Source organism: Polypterus senegalus, chromosome 7, assembly GCF_016835505.1.
Source record: "Polypterus senegalus isolate Bchr_013 chromosome 7, ASM1683550v1, whole genome shotgun sequence".
Lineage (NCBI taxonomy): Eukaryota > Metazoa > Chordata > Cladistia > Polypteriformes > Polypteridae > Polypterus > Polypterus senegalus.
Window position 1 is genome coordinate 141,711,421 of NC_053160.1, and position 14,324 is coordinate 141,725,744.

General features: G+C 35.4%; 1 protein-coding gene and 1 long non-coding RNA gene across 3 annotated transcripts in view; one reads left to right on the forward strand and one right to left on the reverse strand.

Annotated features, from left to right (window-relative positions):
* Positions 1 to 14,324, forward strand: part of LOC120532884 — a 103,692-nt gene that overhangs the window by 85,764 nt on the left and 3,604 nt on the right. The window lies entirely within an intron of this gene.
* fam172a (family with sequence similarity 172 member A) overlaps positions 1 to 14,324 on the reverse strand; it is a 716,959-nt gene that overhangs the window by 69,059 nt on the left and 633,576 nt on the right. The gene's annotated exons all lie outside the window — the stretch shown is intronic.

A 14,324-nucleotide genomic window follows, 5' to 3' on the forward strand; every position in this document is an offset into this window, starting at 1 on the left:
AAGAGACCTGGTGGTTTCAAACTTCTTCCACTTATCGATGGAGGCCACTGTGCTCATTGGGACCTTCAAAGCAGCAGAAATTTTTCTGTAACCTTCCCCAGATTTGTGCCTCCAGAGAATCCTGTCTCAGAGGTCTACAGACAATTCCTTTGACTTCATGCTTGGTTTGTGCTCTGACATCAACTGTCAACTGTGGGACCTTATATAGACAGGTTTGTGCCTTTCCAAATCATGTCCAATCAACTGAATTTACCACAGGTGGACTCCAATTAAGCTGCAGAAACATCTCAAGGATGATCAGGGGAAACAGGATGCACCTGAGCTCAATTTTGAGCTTCATGGCAAAGGCTGTGAATATTTATGTACATGTGCTTTCTCATTTTTTTATTTTTAATACATTTGAAAAAATCTCAAGTAAACTTTACTTTTTTCACGTTGTCATTATGGGGTGTTGTGTGTAGAATTCTGAGGAAAAAATTGGAATAAGGCTGTAACATAAAATGTGGAAAAAGTGATACGCTGTGAATACTTTCCGGATGCACTGTATAATACTAGGAGCAGTTATTTTGATGCTTTCAGCAGGACTAATGACTAATATAAATATCAGCCTCAAAATTCTTATAATGCAAATATTAAGCTAATTATTTGTTATTCAGAATATTGCAAAATAAGTTTGAAGTCAACAGGCACTCACTCTCATTGTGGTTATATGCTTTGAAAGAGTAGTACACTAGAGAGTTTGGACCACCTCCAGTTTGCTTATCACCTGTGGCGTACAGCCAGGACACTTGCCCGGCCGGGACATCTCCACGCCGGAAGGCCTCAGACTCACGCAGGGCTCCATGGGAGCTGGAGTTTGAAGCAGCCCTGTTGGGTTCTTTGGACGCCTGCAGGGGGTGCTGCAGCTACGGCTGAACCCTGGAGTGCAGCTCTTCCGCCACACCCGGAAGTGCTGCTGGAAATATGTCAACGGGTATCTGGAACACTTCTGGGTGCCTTGTAAAAGGAGCCAGCAGGCACTACTCAGGGAGCCTGAGTCAGGAAGAGGTGGACAAAGCTTGCCCGGAGGAGTGGAGGGAAGAAAAGAGAGAGAGGAAGAAGACAATATTGTGTTGTGCTGTGGATGTGAACTGTGCTGTGCTTGTGGGAAATGGGGGAAGGTGTTTCCCACGAGGGAAAAAGAAAAAAAAAGAAAAATGTGTGCTTATACATGTGCCTTTGTGTGTGTCTGTGTCGGGTTTGGGTGGTGGTGTGCCTGCCTGGTGGTCCACACACCACAGCCAGTCCACAGATGATACAATAAGATGCATAATAAAAACGTCTATGCCAGAGTATAATTTATAGACTGTCAAGACTAATTAACAAACACCTATACTTGGGACTTAATGCAAATGAATTTAGAATTTCTTAACTAGACTACCTCTGCATATGTGGATTGCTAAAATCACTTCCTTTTTACTGACCTTTAATTTTGGCTTCTCACACTCCACAAACTAGTGTGCTGAGCCCCCTTCTGTACTCCATGTTCATCTGTGACTGTGTGGCCTGGCACAACTGAGCTCTCAGAATATAATTCATTTTCCTGATGAAACTGTTACCATAAATGTAATCTAACAGTAAAGAAACAACTCATACAAAAGAGTCTTGTCTTTTGACACAGTGATATCAGGAGAAGCGTATGTCAATTAATATCAACAAGATCAATCAGCTAGTGACAGACTTCAGGAAGCAGAGCACACTGTCAGTAATATTCCATTAGGAATAGCACCGTTTGGAAGGTACTACATAAATGTAGGATTCACTACAAATCACTCTCATACTATGCTTCTTCCTGTAAGACAATATTCTTTCTTCCAGTGTAATCTGGAACATCATATGAAGCAGCAATTCACAATTTACAGAATTCTTGCTTAACAATTTCTTAAATCTATAGTAAGATTTTTTTGCTAAAGTTTTCCACAAATTCATAATGCCAGATTGAGAATAGCCTTTGCTGCAGGCTAATAAAGAATACTATAATGAATTTAAAAGTTACAGAATTTGGTTGGCTATTTTAAGACACAGGCAACATACATAATGTGAAGTAAAAACCCTGGGAAAGAGTTAGTCACAGCATTTATAGCCAGCAGACAAAATTACTTTTAACATTGTATAACTCAGATTCAGTACTCAATAAAAAAAAGCATTTCACTGGTCAACATTCAAAAATATAATAATAATAATTTAGTTTATTTATGATAATACTATGATCCTAATTTCCATTATCTAATACCACACCTCCGTCTTTCAAAGAAGAAAAAAAGTGTACATACTACTGAAAAAACAAATAAATTTTAATTTGAACACTAATATTTGGATAAAGTAAGGAATAAAGAAGGTACAAATAACCAAAAAAGATAAATATATTTTTTTTAAACCTAAGAATGTGTTTTCTTGGCATTTGGTTTAAAGGAAAGGCAATCAAAGAAACCACAACATCTGTAAAAGCTGCAAGGCCATCTAAAAAGAGCCCATTGATTGGGATGGGGAAATAAGTCCTTTATATTTATATTAATCAGGAAAAGTCCTACTGTTAAATTTTATGGCTCCTCCTTCTTTCTTTTATCTTACTGTAATACTTCCTTTTACCATTCCTCATAGCTATTAGATAACATTCACACTTTCACAATATCTATTTACTTCAGCAGTCAACATTGAGGTATCATCCTATATTATCCATCAATCCATCTTGTAAACCCACTTTTCCAGAGAAGGATGGCGAGGAAGCTGGAGCCTATCCAGTGATATTTCAGTTTTGGTATTAACTGTAGTTTTAGTTTTTATTTTATTTTATAAAATTAATTTTTATTTTTAGTTCATTCTAGTTTTCAGTGGAGTCAACAATTTTTATTTTTATTTAGGTCTGTGTTTAAAATTTTAGTTTTTATTTTATTTATTTCTGGCTTTTTTACATAATACTAATGCAATTTTACTTTTTTTTATTTTTGTTGCAAGACCCCAAATGCTGGCTGTCATATATTTCAATGCAAGTTATGTTTCGGGCAACAAAATACACTTGCAGTTCATAATGCCGTTAAACACAGCTTGCTATCAATGATGAAACAGATTAAGTGGCCTAATGAGTGTCGTCAGCAATGTTTCAACCAAAGAAACCAGTCTGTGCAATCCCGTTGCTTTAAATGCTTTAAACAAGTACGCATTTTGAGAGTTTTTTTCATGTTGCAACAACATCCACTGCGCAGATAGCCACACAGTGAAAATATTTGCTGGACGAGTGCCTGTAATGCAGGTGCACAGATGAGGTCCTAGGCCACTGGTGCCAGCAGACTGTATGTTGATGATTTCTGCTGCCAGTACTGAAGCAGTGATGAGCGGTGAGTTTCATAGCTGCTGAGGCACTGGCTCCTTCAGAGACAGAATTTCAAATATATGAACCCCAAAGAGTAGCTTATTCACTATTCATTTGGCAGCATGCACATTGACTGCTGGTTATGTTTCATATCTCATCATCATTCTTTACACACACATATGTAAGGTACATATTTGGCTAAGAAAGAACGTTACATTTATAGAAACAAGGGAGAGCAGAGAGAGCACATTTGCTCCTCACCCTCCATGTGTACTAAATTTGCCATTACAATTTCACAATTCAAACTCATTCAATTCAAATGAAAGTACACAGTGGTGTACAAAAAAACGGATTTCAATTTTGGCCTTAATTGAAATATTTAGTTGTTTTTAAAAGCTTTTAATCCTGATGATTTAATCAATTTTAATAGACTGTTCAACAAAAGGATAACAAGGAAAACAAAATAATATTTTATTTAAAGTTAAAATTTACTTTTTAAATATTTTTTTTTTCTTAGCCTGATCCCATTTTTTATAAAACTGAAAACCAGTTATGGTCTTACCTTTATTTGTAAATGAAGTCCACGCGCCTATCCTTCTCCATGAAAATCTCCGTCATTTTCTTGTGAAAGTCCTCATTTTCCATTAGTTTTAAAATCTTAATCTTCCATTTTGGCAGTCGGTCGAAATAACAAATAAAAATAAACAGATCGCTGCAGTGCACTTGACTTTCTGATATCGCTAACTTATTGGCACCAAGAGCCTCTGCATAGAACAGCAGAAACAAGCACATGTTGGGCTTCACTGCAGCTTGGTACTGCCTGCCTCAACTCGTGACTTTTCACTGCGGATTTATGTCCAATCAGTAAGACTAAATATGTCACACACATTCATTAAAAATATTAGCCAGACTGTGGAAAGTCAGGTTGTATAATAAACGCGCGTGCAAACATAATTAAATTGGCCAAATACAGAGAGACAGCAACAGACACACAACAATTGCATGCATCATCCCAGTGTGTGAGGGATAGCACTGTCCGAGATGAGGCTCGTCTTGTCTAGTTGCTGCCGTACCTTGCGTTTCTCCCCTATATTTGATCAGGAAATGCATAAATTCAGTGATTTTGACAATAAAAATTATCAAAATTATTACGATCATACAGAAAACAAATTTATTGCACAGACCACCGGACAAATGTATTTTATGTTATTATTAATTTTTTTACTTTTCATAAAGACAGATGAGACTGCATGTTACTGTATGAAGTGCAGTCATGGTGCCAGAGAAGTGCTAGACTTCCACTAAGAACAGATCCATCTGGCCCTGGAATGAAACTCCGAGACTCTTGTTCTTCTTGCATGCTACATTTGCTTTTAATGTCATCTGTAATTAAAGTATTTCCAAACGTTACTTCCTCGCTTTCTATCCGCAAACATCTATGCAAAAGTCGCCATCATCAACCATACTTGCTTACTGCTTCAACACACCGAGCCAAATGTGTGCAACATACAAACAATGGTCCTTTATGGAAGTTGTGCCACGTGACTATAGTAAGCCCAAGTTATGAGATCAGAGCATAGTGAACAATATAATAGCAATACCGCAATGTAACTTAACGCTCATGGCGACCTATAAACAACCACTTTGCACAACTGAACCAGACTGAACGAAAATGCTATTGCTGTTTTTTCCGTTTATACTCACTTTTCGTTCTCATTTTAGTTTGTTCATATATCACTAATTTTCGTTTTTATTTAGTTTTAGTTTCTCTGTTCGCCTTAATTTCAGTTCTCGTTCTTGTAAAACAAAAAACAATATTTTTAGTTCTAGGTCTCATTTTCATTATGAAAATATCACTGATACCAGCAAGCATCGGGCACAAGATAGAACAATCCCTGGACAGGGTTCCAGTCCATTACAGGATGAACACATACACCCATACAAACACACACTACACTGATAAATAACACCTCTTGTGCCATTGTTATACAACAATAGTTACTTATGCTGTGTTTTTGCTTTTACAAGAAAATGGAAACCTATTTATGCAAATACATTTTGTGTTTCAGCAACGTAAAGGCTTGGATAAGAAATGCCTTATACAAATCTGACAAAATAAAACATGAAAATTATGAGAAATGTTAAAAAGAATTTCAAAAACTGAAAGATGTAAACAGCAAAGCAATAGAAGCATTGATTTAAGTATATACTGTATATGCTGACTTGAGCAAGAGCAAAATCAAATTGCATTTTCCTGCAAATTTTAAAACAGAGCTTGACATTCAACACAACTTTCATTTAAGTGAGTCTAAGCATTTCAAAGAAAATTTGAGAAAATGTTCACAAAATGACCAAAAAGTTTGAAAATATTATTGTAGCCTCCTCAGTTTTATGTTTATCCTGGAAAAATGAGCCAATAAAACTGATTTTCTTTTTTAACAAGAACTGTTATAATGTGTAACAGACACATGTAAACACTAAAATGTCGGTATTGTACTGATGCAGTTTTAGCACATGTCCTTTGTATGATATGTTTTCAGACAAGTCACAAACGCACATTTTAGACAGACAGATAGAAGATAGATAGATAGATAGATAGATAGATAGATAGATAGATAGATACGTTATTAATCCCCAAAGGGAAATTCACATTTTTTTTTTTTTTAAGATAATGATTTAGATTTTTTTAGATTTTGAAACTGCAACTGGGACAGTAAAAGCATTGTTTCTTTGGGCATTTTTCTTATAATATTTATTCTGTTGCTTGTGCATTCCTGGATACAATGTCACTATCTGATCTGCAAGAGTGACAGACCTCTTGTGTTATTGTAGGGTACCACTGCACAATGCTTAGAGGCTTCCACGTTTCCACTGACACTAACATTGACAGTTGCTGCATTATGAACAGTGCTTAGGGGGCTAACGCTGATATTGTCCTTCAACTTGATCACAATCATTTTTTTCTTTTGTGCCACAAAGCCACTTGCATCATGGTGAAAGTTCACAGGACTACATTCACAAGGCATATCATAACAGTTCAATTATATAGTGCTGTATACATCAGTTTTATTATATGTGTCCACATCTGTTGACAAATTCAATCATTACTATTCTCTGATTACAGTAATGGTTCAGTTTCAGCTTGTTCTAAAACTGGATTTACAGCTTTTCATTTACATGCCATTGTGTTTTGATTGAAGGCTCCACCCCACCCATTGATATTTATGAGTTACCATGGAGTGACAGAATGAATGAAACAATTCATGATTCTTTTTTTTAAAGCATTATGACACTTCATGTACAAGATGGCAGCAGAACACTGCCCAGAACGTAATTTGGGCTTAATGCTCCATATGTCATTAAAACTGTTAACATATAAACTTCTTATGACAGTGACAAAGCCAACATATCAGAACTGGATATCCACCTGTACGTCCATAGATGATACACACAATTGACTAAAACTAGAAACAATAATTTTAACAATTAATTATAAACAATAAAAAACTACAGAAAATAATGAAGGAATAAAGAACAAAATTATATTCTTATCCAAATGTAACACACATAGTGCAAATAAATGACACAGATTAAAGGATGATAGCTTCAGATTTAAGTTACGAAGAGACTGATCTTTAAATGGGACTTCATTGTTGAATGTTTGGAATATAACTTGACAGACAAGTTCTTTGTTTTTTTTAATAGTTTCACACCCTTCTGAACTCTTATTGACCACGTCATGTCTAAAGTTATGATTGAAAAATGTATTCATTTGCAGCTCTCTGTTCATTGTCAAAACATTTTTCTGTGTATACTTGTATCTCTGAGGCCTTTTATGCTGTTGCTTCTTCAGATGAAGTACTCCTGGAAGAATGTTTTACTCATTGTCTTACCTTCTACTGCAATTTTTTAAAAAGTATTTTCTCTTACCTTTAAAAATATATGTTTGATCCTTACTTACAGTGTCTGCTATTTTCTCTTAGTTGTTTTTTTCATACTTTCTTCATTTTTTAACATTGACCATTTTTTTTACTTCACTTTCACTCAACCTGCTTTGGAATTAAGAATACGATTTCTTGTTTATCCTATTTTTATCTTCTGTTTGTTTCTTCATTCCTGTCTAATATGCTTTTCACAAATTACTTGCTTATTCATTGGTATTTATTTGTGTATTTCAAAGGCAATTTTAGGTTATATCATAATGAGATCATTTTAGCGTGTCTACTGTTAAAATAACTCTTCCCTAGCACTGGTCTTACTATGGAATCCCATTTATTGAAGAGATTCAACATATAGAAGCCTTTTACAATTTTAATAAAGTCAGGCAACATTTTTGTATGTTATCTAATGTGAAACACTTTATGCTGAGCAACACTTAGTATGTCTTACTCTTGTAAAATATGCCAAGGCCACTGAACAAGCATAAATCTATTGGACAAAATATTTTCAATACAAGTTACTGAGCTTTCCAAACATCACTAGCATTCTTTCTGCTATGAACTTTATTGGAATGCTAGATATTAATTAGTTTATAACAGAGATATGACAACATACAACAGGAAAGGAGGACATTCTGGTACTTGGGAATGAAATGTCAAGTTAAAAAGTTACAATTGTTATTTTTACAAAGTTATTCTAATAAAGTAGTTAGACATTCAGGAATACGTGACCTTGATGATTTAACCAAGCTTTAAGGGATGAAAACTGCAAATTGCATTGTTTAAAAACCACATTTGATAATGTGTGATAATGGCTGGAAGGCAAGAAAGGATTGTTGAGATGCAAAGAGTTAAGTACACCACTTCAGCAAAAATCATGCCAGGTCATGGTTGGCTTCAGTCAAAAAAGGCAGATCAAAACAAAAAAGGAGAAAGAGAAAGATTATCACAGTATGTGCATTCAGATTCTGCAAATGTCAAAATATTAGGGATATAAAACAATAAGACAATGTAAAGTCATGCATTATGTTTACATTAAAACTCAGGCAATTAGCAAGCCTAAGATATGACCAAGAGTGTTAGTGAACATGAAACACTAACATAAGAATGGAAAATACATTCATGAATGTAAGAATTGTGCTGTTCCAGGCTATTTATCATCTGTCCTTTTTCTGTATTGGTTTTCACCATAACACTGCATGAGTGTAAATAAGTGGCTATCGCAGCAAAACTGGACACAGTATATGATCCAGTGTCGGGGAGGAGCATGTCAGTCCATTATAAGATACACTTGTATGCATACACACAGAGCCAATTTACAGTGATCACATAGTTACAGCATATACAGTTGACTTTTAATTGAGCAAGAAATCATACATCATCACCAACAAAAATTAAAACGAGCCTAGTAATTATTTTGAACAAGGAATGCCCAAGTGTTAAACATCAACTGAAATGTCTCAGCTAGTAGATTTCAAATGATGCCTTTAATAGTTGCTTCAAATGAACACACAGCTAACATGGGTCAAAATGGCTATTATATAGCTGTGAGTTTGATGTTTTCAATGATATATAACAAACCCATGTTTGAAAAAAGCATACTGCAAAGAAAAGAGAAATAAATTAAAATGTGACTTTTTTGGGGGGTGTTTGTACATATACGATAAATATATCTGTGTGTGTATATATGGGAGCAGTTATATTTTATGTAAATATTCTATATTATTTAATATAAATTTTATACTACTTATATTTTGGATATTCCTGTTGGGAAAGGAGATGGGATGGGTGGCCGTGGTGCCAAATGCTGCAACTATCTATTTCTTTGTGTTATCACCATGAAACTTTTCACAGGAACAGTTGCCATGTCTGGGAACAACTCAGAAGTAAAAAACTGACCTGGCATTGCTTAAACTTGAAATATATATTTTATAACAAATATTTTGAAAATTCACAATATACAGTGGTGTGAAAAACTATTTGCCCCCTTCCTGATTTCTTATTCTTTTGCATGTTTGTCACACAAAATGTTTCTGATCATCAAACACATTTAACCATTAGTCAAATATAGCACAAGTAAACACAAAATGCAGTTTTGAAATGATGGTTTTTATTATTTAGGGAGAAAAAAAAATCCAAACCTACATGGCCCTGTGTGAAAAAGTAATTGCCCCTGAACCTAATAACTGGTTGGGCCACCCTTAGCAGCAATAACTGCAATCAAGCATTTGCGATAACTTGCAATGAGTCTTTTACAGCTCTGGAGGAATTTTGGCCCACTCATCTTTGCAGAATTGTTGTAATTCAGCTTTATTTGAGGGTTTTCTAGCATGAACCGCCTTTTTAAGGTCATGCCATAGCATCTCAATTGGATTCAGGTCAGGACTTTGACTAGGCCACTCCAAAGTCTTCATTTTGTTTTCTTCAGCCATTCAGAGGTGGATTTGCTGGCGTGTTTTGGGTCATTGTCCTGTTGCAGCACCCAAGATTGCTTCAGCTTGAGTTGACGAACAGATGGCCGGACATTCTCCTTCAGGATTTTTTGGTAGACAGTAGAATTCATGGTTCCATCTATCACAGCAAGCCTTCCAGGTCCTGAAGCAGCAAAACAACCCCAGACCATCACACTACCACCACCATATTTTACTGTTGGTATGATGTTCTTTTTCTGAAATGCTGTGTTCCTTTTACGCCAGATGTAACGGGACATTTGCCTTCCAAAAGTTCAACTTTTGTCTCATCAGTCCACAAGGTATTTTCCCAAAAGTCTTGGCAATCATTGAGATGTTTCTTAGCAAAATTGAGACGAGCCCTAATGTTCTTTTTGCTTAACAGTGGTTTGCGTCTTGGAAATCTGCCATGCAGGCCGTTTTTGCCCAGTCTCTTTCTTATAGTGGAGTCGTGAACACTGACCTTAATTGAGACCAGTGAGGCCTGCAGTTCTTTAGACGTTGTTCTGGGGTCTTTTGTGACCTCTCGGATGAGTCATCTCTGCGCTCTTGGGGTAATTTTGGTCTGCCGGCCACTCCTGGGAAGGTTCACCACTGTTCCATGTTTTTGCCATTTGTGGATAATGGCTCTCACTGTGGTTCGCTGGAGTCCCAAAGCTTTAGAAATGGCTTTATAACCTTTACCAGACTGATAGATCTCAATTACTTCTGTTCTCATTTGTTCCTGAATTTCTTTGGATCTTGGCATGATGTCTAGCTTTTGAGGTGCTTTTGGTCTACTTCTGTGTGTCAGGCAGCTCCTATTTAAGTGATTTCTTGATTGAAACAGGTGTGGCAGTAATCAGGCCTGGGGTGGCTACGAAATTGAACTCAGGTGTGATACACCACAGTTAGGTTATTTTTTAACAAGGGGCAATTACTTTTTCACACAGGGCCATGTTGGTTTGGATTTTTTTTCTCCCTAAATAATAAAAACCATCATTTAAAAACTGCATTTTGTGTTTACTTGTGTTATATTTGACTAATGGTTAAATGTGTTTGATGATCAGAAACATTTTGTGTGACAAACATGCAAAAGAATAAGAAATCAGGAAGGGGCAAATAGTTTTTCACACCACTGTATATAAGTTTTTCTTCTATTTTCATCAGTTTTTGAGTAAAGAAATGCTTAAATTTGACACAAACACAACTTATATCACATTTATATGTCAAATTTTTGTGAAAAAATAACTGTCTTTCCCTTATTTATTGCATAATAAGGCTTTATTATGGTGTTCTCTGCTCAGGTGGAAATTGCTAAAAACAAAATGCCCTCAGGGTGTAAGAAGTGGATACATGGAAACACGGATACAGACCTGTTATTGTGCTATGTTTATTATCCCATTTTGATGGATATTTTCTGAAATGGAGGGGTAAAAACTGCAGCAACCAAAATACTGAAAGTTTAACAGGTAGCTCAATGTCAAGAAAATGTACTTACGCCATACTTTTTGTATACATGGTATTCCTACCTGCTAAATGTGTTTTGGAGTTAGGCAAAAATATGGAATATTCTGCAACATCAAGTATGCAATGAGCAATTTCTCTGGAGAGCATTCAGTATTTGCTGCTAAATCAGAAATTGTTAAAACATTGTTTAGAAATGACAACAGAAGTATTACACTCAACTATAAACTACTGCAAGTAGCACAAGTAAAAATGTAAACATTTTAGCACGATTTTCCTCTTGGTTAATAGTGTTGCCATAAGAGCTGATATCATAGAATGTTCAGATAAAATACTTTGAAGGCAGAAGAATTTCTTTCGCTTACAATGTTTATACAACTTCACTGATTACAGCCCTTTGTTGATGCCAGTCTCAGTAACACACGGATTTCGAACGCCAGGCCTGGAGGGCTGCAGGTTTTCATTCTAACCATATTCCTAATCAGTGACCAGGTTTCAATGCTAATTAACTCCTTTTCCCTTCAGTTAACAACCCTGTTTTTTTCAGGATTCGGTTCTCTGAACTGATTCTTTTCACCATTAAATGGTAGCGAAACAGAAATTAGACATGAAATGAACTAACAAATGACCAGCTAAATTGGGGCTTCAAACTTCAACCAGTTTCACTCCAACCTGTTTCTTAATGAGAAGCCAATTCTTGCTGTTAATTGACCTTGTTATTGAATTCCACAGCTTGTTGCTGCTATCATTCTGCCACAGCAGACATTTCCAAATCTGCTGATTTCCTGTTTTTTCTAAAAACATCGGCAAAATGTTTTGGTGACCTCAGAGATCAACCTTACTGAGACAATCACCCTTCTTTATTTCAACATATTGTGTGATGGGCACAGGTTAGCTGGTCATGTGGCAGTTCGTTTTGTGTCTCATTATTGTCTGGCTGCTAATTATGGAAATAGAAACAACTAAGGGTCCTGAGTCAAGTTAATTAAAACTAAGGCAAAAGAAGTTAATTAGCAGCTAAAACTGGTCACTAATTAAGATGATGGTTAGAATGAAAACCTGCAGCCACTGCGGCCCTCCAGGACCATAGTTCGACACTTCTGCAGTAAGAGATTTGTTATTTTTTTTCATAGGAACAGAAGTATTGTGATATAATTACTTGATACAAGACAGATTTTTATGGGCCACAAAAACTAATAAAAGGAAATAAACCGAGAACAAAGTAGACTATAACAGATCCCATACCTTATCAAGTGAAACTGACATAATTAGATATGTGACAGACTTGCAGAAAAATCTCCCAGGCTTTTTTGCTGTTGTCCAAGTCTCAGGTGTTGATTACTTTTAATGCTATGTGAATTACGTCTTTTGATAAAGATAGTGTCTCATTTAAAAACTTACAGTAGTTTTGCTTTCAAATAACAATGAAATGGACTGATTGAAGCATACCTTCAGACTTGATCATGGTGTTAAAGCCCTTGCAATTCTATCTAGAAAGCCTAGAAAAAAATGCATATAGCTTTGTCTGACAGCAGACAAAAGACAACATTGTTTTGGCATATATTTTTCTGTCAACAGCCTTTATTAAATACTCTTTACTCATTCATATTGGCAGTCCTTCAAATACAAAAGGCTCCCTGACATTCCTTTAGAATGTTCCATTTTTTGACAAATGTACTTATAGCATTAATAGCAACAAATGTACTTATAGCATTAATAGCAACAAGAGAAGAATGAATTTTCAACTGGTTTTAGTATATGGCATGCACCTATTATGTCAACAGAAACGTGCCAAACTCAACATAAAAAGCTGCAAAGCAGGAAAGCAGCATTTCATAAATGAGGTAGACACAAAACTGCCTGTTTCAGAAATATTCATTTTTTTTAAACTTAAACTGAAAAGATAAATTCCATAAATGGATCTAAAGTTCCTGAGGTTCTAACATGTGTCCAGTATATTTTCCTTTTCTGTTCTTTGTCAAATTAATGGAAACACATAAACCCAGATATTCTGAAAGCCATTTTCTGTGCTTCTCAGAATTACAGGTTTTGCCTCTGTTATTAAATGAACACTTCACAGTCAATGTCACATCAATGTTTACTTTATTGTGCTCAATAAATAATGATACTTGCTTTGATCTGGTAGTTCTAAACTTGTATGCATGCAATCCACATTGAACAGATGAGACTCCATTTTGGAGAGTATGTCATTCAAATGGAATGCAAGCAGAGTGTAATTAAAATTAAACAAACATGTTTTAAAGGGGCTGAATTAATCAGTTTTAAAAATGTAATTACCTATAAAAAACAATAAAATAATTATATTTGTTAAAGGAATCCATCTGTAAAATAATGAGGATAAAACGTCTTGGGTATTACGTACAACATCACAACAAACAACACAATGGCAAGAGAAATTCTCTTGTGCATGCCTATACTGGGCTCCGAAATAAGCTAACAGGACAATAAACAAAAATTCAGAATCTCCATTAATTTTTCAGCTATTACTTAATTGTTAAAGTCTGGAAAATTAAGTAAATTTATATACATCTCAAGTCTGTTACACTGAAGTCAATAAATGCTCACTATTAAAAGTATTTGTACATAATGTAAATTTCAGTACATACTTTCATACATTATGTAAATTACATAATTACATAATGACTCCTGTCAATCATGAATAATCCACTGCATCCACTTAACAGTGTCATCTCCAGGCAGAGGAGTAGCTTCAGTAGCTTCAGTGACAGACTTTTGTCACTGTCCTGCTCCACTGACAGACTGAGGAGATCGTTCCTCCCCCACACTATGCGACTCTTCAATTCCACCCGGGGGAGTAAATGCGAACATTAATTTTATTTTAATTTTTTTCATTTTATTACTATTTAATTTAATATTGTTTCTTTGTATCAGTATACTGCTGCTGGATTATGTGAATTTCCCCTTGGGATTAATAAAGTATCTATCTATCTATCTATCTATCTATCTACATACATTCAGTACATACTTTGGTTCACTACTGAGTGTATACAGTTTCAGTATATTGCTTATGAGGGAAAATTTCAGCATATAATGTATGTACTGCAAAGAATGAAGTCCTAAATGGCCCCATAAAACATGTTCATGTATACGTAACAGTGT